Source organism: Corvus moneduloides, chromosome Z (genome assembly GCF_009650955.1).
Source record: "Corvus moneduloides isolate bCorMon1 chromosome Z, bCorMon1.pri, whole genome shotgun sequence".
NCBI lineage: Eukaryota > Metazoa > Chordata > Aves > Passeriformes > Corvidae > Corvus > Corvus moneduloides.
Genome location: NC_045511.1, coordinates 32,960,732 through 32,966,731, shown reverse-complemented (window position 1 = coordinate 32,966,731; position 6,000 = coordinate 32,960,732).

Below are 6,000 nucleotides of genomic sequence, written 5' to 3'. Positions count from 1 at the left end.
TGCATGTAACAATAAAAAGAGCACAACTAGCATTTTCAGAAAAAAATGCTTTTGGTATTAATAACAATTGCTAAATAACTATTATTTTTATGGTGATGAGAATGTAATTGCTTCTGTTTATTCCACACATTATTCAGGTAAGTAAAGATTATTTACTTTCCCTAGGAAAAAAAGAACATAACTCACTAAAGACCGTGGAAAAAGTGGAAGATCTTGAGAACTTCTGATGAGCAGTAATAGAGAGCATTTTAGCTTGTTTTAAGGAACATATGATGAAACTATTTCATTCCATGAAATGGCTAATCTCTTTGCAATCAGGGGGATTAGTCACGAGTTAATCAAATCATTAACCCAAATAAACTGGTGTCATAATCTGGATTCCAGAATGACATCCTCAAAGAAACTAAGTATCAAGAGAGTGATGTCCAGCAACTTCAACGGGAGATCAGCAGCCCATGGGGCAACATCTCATTTGCCTCTTAGCTACAGAACAAAAGATGACATGAAAAGAAGTCCACTTTAATAACAGAAATATATACCTGTGAAAGGGTATTTTCATAAACGTTTACTTGTGTGCTTATGCAGGTAACAGATTTACAATACTGATGACCAAGAAGGATCAGTCCAAAATTGAATAGTTTGAAATATCCCACATCTTTAAACAACTGAATTTTTTTAAGAATCTAAATAAAGTGACTTCCCAAATATCTGAAGTGGAGGTTTTCAATAAATTCTAGTATGTATTCAAACCCAAGTTACATTTGAAAATACTATTCTAAATGTTTTCTACTGCATTTATTCTACTGGTATTCAGAAACAGGTTGTGATGTGAGATAAGCAATAGAATACTGTCCCATACACTACCCGAATGCCTGCAAAAACCTTCCTGGGAAGATTTAGTCTCTCTGCATATGCACTTTTTGTTTTTGTTTCCACTTTTTATGCACTCAGAAATTCTTTGTTGGCTTTTATTCCAGTAAGGAATGATCTCTTATTTTTCCCTACACATGCAAGAAAAAGAGAAGACACATTTATTGAAAGTATTTATGGGAGCAGGGGATTGTATCAGGCACCAACAATATTAGTGAGGTTTCACTAAGAACCTTATTTTGTGTGAATGTCACTATAAAGTCACATTTACTTCCTGGTTTTTCCTCACTTCACATCAGTTTATTTCTGTGGACAAATTACGTATCTAAGTACTGCATTCCACTGCTAAAGACTGTAAGACACTACTAGCATTTGGATTTGAATTCTGCCTACTATTCTTCTCTATTTGATGCATACTTGCATATCCTGGATTTCTGACATTCAATGACAAAATTCCCTGTAAGATTTAAAATGTGAAATAAATAAGTCTATGATAGCAGAAATTCTTACCATTCCTATGCCAGTGTTAAGGTTTGGCTACAGTGATTTCCTCTTCTGCATATCACAGAAGTTTTGAAGGAGCATCTTAAATCAGCATAATACAAAAAAAGTCTGGTGCTGTGCCCCACCTGATCCCCCAAATTCCACTTTGCCACCAGATCCTTTTTGGAAACTAAATGTGTTTTCTTCAAATCTGTAATGTCAGGAGGTAAGCAATGTGTTGAGCAGTCATTTCTGATGTAATAGCTTGGGAGACCAGATAAGAACTTTCAGAACAACCAGAGGCAGGAATTCAGCCCTTAACTATCTTTTTCTGTAGGCAAGTAATTCAGAAGGCCTGATTACTGTCTCTGCTCATTCACCAGGATATGAGGTGCGTGAAAAGCTGTCTCAAAAGCTGTTAAGATGTCATATCTTGGTCCACTTTATGTGGCATCTGTCACACACACAATTTTGCACCAGCAGAGGGACTGGAGTTACCTCAGAGCTCCCAGGCAGCTGTGCAGCACTGGTGCAGGATCACCAAGGGACTGGACAATCTATCTCAAATCAGGCTGGCCTCCGTGACTCTTGTTGGTTTGTCAGTGTAAAGGCATAATGGAGGCACATGCTGAGAAAATTTGAAGTTTCTATTCAATACTGGTGATGTTTAAAAACATGATCTAAATTCTATTCGGAGCATAAGTTAAAAATGATGCAGAAATTATTTCCTGAGTAATGAAAACTACTGATAATGAGCAGTGGAAATACAGATTATCTATATTAACTAACATATCTAGAAAACAAAAGAGTCACATTCAAATAATTTTAACCATATTATTGTCCTTCATATTATTGTCCTTCACTGCAATACTGCATATCCCTGCAGTGTGGTGTTTTGTTACACATCTTAATCTGCTTCTACCCCAATGCATTACAAGAAATATTTTCAGTTATTACTCTTTGCAAGCTCAGAACAGGTTTTTCATAGAGGAAATTACTTCAGCATAGCACTTCAGCATTTGTTAGTCAGTCTTCCACTGAGAATGCAAGGATTTTATGTATAATAACACGGAATGCAGATGTTGCCACTCTTCTTTCCATATGCAGAGTATGAAATACAGATTTTTTTAACATGAAAACATGTTTTTATAAGACCACATTAGTTATTCCCATCAGAAAATACACAATGTAAACCTGCTATATGTTACCCAATTGTTTTAAACTAATGATAATATGAACAAAATTTTTAATATTAATAAAATATACTAAAATATGCCATTTGGAATGAACTTACGGCACTTTTTATAGGAGAAACTCTGTTTCATAGATACATGCTTAGAAAGACGGATTTAATATAATACAGTGACTCTGCAAATCGTGACTTTTCAGGAAAATTTTCTAACCCCATCTCATTTTACAGACTGGAGATTGGTAAATCTTCAGTATTTGGGGGACTTTGAACTGTCATTTGCTGCAGGGCTCAACTCCTGCAGATTGAGTATCCTCCTGAGTACTCATTAAAATAAAGTAACTGCCTAAAACACTAAAATTGATGTTTTTAGCTTTTCAGTTTCAGTCTTCTGCTTGACCTTCAGAAAATCATGAGGAGATGTTTATCACTGAGGAGGGAAGAATGGTTCCATAGCAGACTTTAGCTTCTCCTCCCTTCAATGTGACCCCAGGAGAGAGATGAAAGCATTCAACTACTTCTGCTTCCTAGGAGGAAACTTGCTACTTCGCTCTTGCAGGCTTCTTGCAATGTTTCTGTGAAGTGACTGATACTGTGCATTGCAAAGGTCTGTCTCCTGGAGCTGGCAAAGCCTGCTCTGAGCCTTCGGATGGTCCCAGCATTGACAGTTCTAGTCACCTCCAGTCACTGCCACCCATGGATCAAGTAGCTCACTGTTATCAGCACCATTAGAGCTGACTGCCTCAGTCCCAGCTGAGTGCAGAATGACATCCTGGGCTCCATGCTGCTACATCAGAACTCAGCAAACCACTCATTTCCAATCAAACAAAAAACCAGCAGCCTGGCCCATTGAATTAAAACGTAGAAGTCCAATGTAGTACATGGGAGTAAGATTGTACACATTTAACTCTATATGTATCTTGGAATTTTTAGTATACTAATCCCCTTGGAATTTTTAATACACTAATGCTTGCAATAGAAGTTGTAGAAATACAAGTTACAATCTTTACCATGGGTGGGGTTTTGCATAAAGAAACTTCATACAGCAACATAATACTGTAGTCTACCTGGTTAGCACAGTCTTACTAGATTATAAGTAATATATCTCCTATGATATGTTTTTTCTGGTGATTTTAATAATTTTAGTGAAACCGCTCATTTAAATCATACTTATTATCCCAAACACGTTTATTAAACACTAATAAAACTGTGCATGCACAGGGTATAGGTGTTACAAGTAATGGCACCTTGAGTATTGAGGCAGCAGGCACCAAGAGCATTAAATCTGTATTTACTGTGCTTTTTGTGACAACATTTTCCCATCTTTGCCCAAATTTAAATTGTCTTTCTCCTGTAAGAATTTTTTCATAGCCTTGAAGTTGCTAGCAGACAACATGGAAATCAATATATTCCTTGGATAAAATAATTTTTACTAGGAACATCCAGCAGAGTTATTCAACATGCCAAACCCCCAAGATTTCTGGTGCCTGAGTACAAATACAAGAAAAGTAAAAAATGACACTGGGCATATACACACACAAGCGACAAATAGATAATGGCTGAAAGGACTCTAAGTTTGTGGGTTTAAGCTATCCAGACAGCTAAAGTGGAAACACTGATGCCACAAGTTGGTTAAACACTCTGCTGAACAGTTAGCTTACTCCCATCAGACTTTATGAAGTCTTCCCTGTCTGCAATGCCTCAATTCAAGTCCCTTTGAAATTATTAACATACCCAATGAGATCTTTAAATTCTGGATCAAAATCTGAAGGTAGAATGCCTGATGTGTTTTACTGGGACACAAATAGCACAAACAGGTAGAGAACCCAGCTGTAGTATTGTGCTCAGCTCTGGGGCCCCCAGCATAAGAATGGTGAAGACCTGCTAGAGTAAGTCTAGAGGGGAGCACCTCTCCTTGGCTGAGAGAGTTGGGGTTGTTCAGCCTGGAGAAGAGAAGACTGCAGAAAGATCTCATTGCACCTTCCAGAACCTAAAGGGGACTTACAAGAAAGCTGGAGAGGGACTTCTACAAGGGCATGATAGGACAAGAGGGAATGGCTTTAAACTGAAAGAGGGCAAATTTAGAGTAGGTATTAGGAAGAAATTCTTTACTGTGAGGTGGTGAGGCACTGGCACATGCTGTCCAGAGAAGTTGTGGATGTCCGACCATCCCCAAAAGTGTTCAAGGCCAGGTTGAATAGAGCTCTGAGCAACCTCATCTAGTAGAAACAGTCCCTGGCCATAGCAGGCAGGTTGGAAGTAGATGATCTTTAAGGTCCCTTCCACCCCAGACCATTCTAAGATTCTGTAGTATTTGAACTTCAAAATAATGTCAGCATAACATTTAATTTTAATAAGCCTCTAGGAACTATGGAAACAATGTCGTAGTCAAACATCTGCTTTTCTAGATGCCTGAACAATATCTTAAAATCCACCTTTTAGAATTCAGCTGAACTAAGGCTGGCACTAATGCATATTGGCTCAACCTAACAATCCTGCCTTCTCCCAGTTGTGCAAGATGAATAGCACCAGCTTAGTTTTAACTCACTTTATTTCAGGTGTAAAAAGATCTTTTAGCTGTAAAAAATGATGTGCTAGACAGGTAAAACCATTCCAATTATGATAACTTTGTTTTCCAAAATTTTCATTTGTCCAAGTCTCAGTTGTACATATTCCTGCTCTTCAAGCCATACTGCAGGTAATACTTGCCTTGGGAATATCAGTGCCAAGTATGTGGTGATCTTCAGTCTGTCTCTGACACCTTCTCCTTTTTTATTTGGTAACAGAGTATTTGCCCTTCCAGCTGGCAATTTTTGTGATACTCAGATTAAAAAGAAGCTTAGCAGAGTCTGCTTTTTGGGCAGTTATAATGAAAAAAGGTAAAATCAGTACAGGAAGGAAATAAAGGGCACAGCAAGATAGAGGCAATGACTGCTGTGACCTACTCAGTTTTTGAAAATTAGGGTATGTAACTCTATATTAACAATGTTCCAGCTTCCTAACATCCCTATGCAAAAAAAAAAAAAAAAAAAAAAAAGAGCAAGCCAGTAATAATTAGAAAACTTTTTCTTTTCCATTTTGCCTTTGCACTTCACCATCTATTCTCTATTAACTGCTCTCTTCATTTGTTTGCACAATCTTCTCTCTTGAGCAGATAAAAGGGTTTCATTAAAGTAAAGCCTAATGCTGTCAGTGGCAGGAGAGCTGCCAACCCTGGCGGTTTTACTAAGTCTATTAAGCTGACCTAAGCATGCTAATACTTAATAAATTCCCTCCATTCACAGCAGTCCTTTGCAAATATTCTTTTATCTCATATGGAAAACTAAGTTCTGCAATTCAAATGAGTAATAAAAGACCAGACCCCACACTTCACCTTGTATTTATGTATATGCACAGTCTTGTCTAAGAGGAGCAGCATGTATCATCAGTTGCAATCTCTGCTGTACCAGAAGTACTAC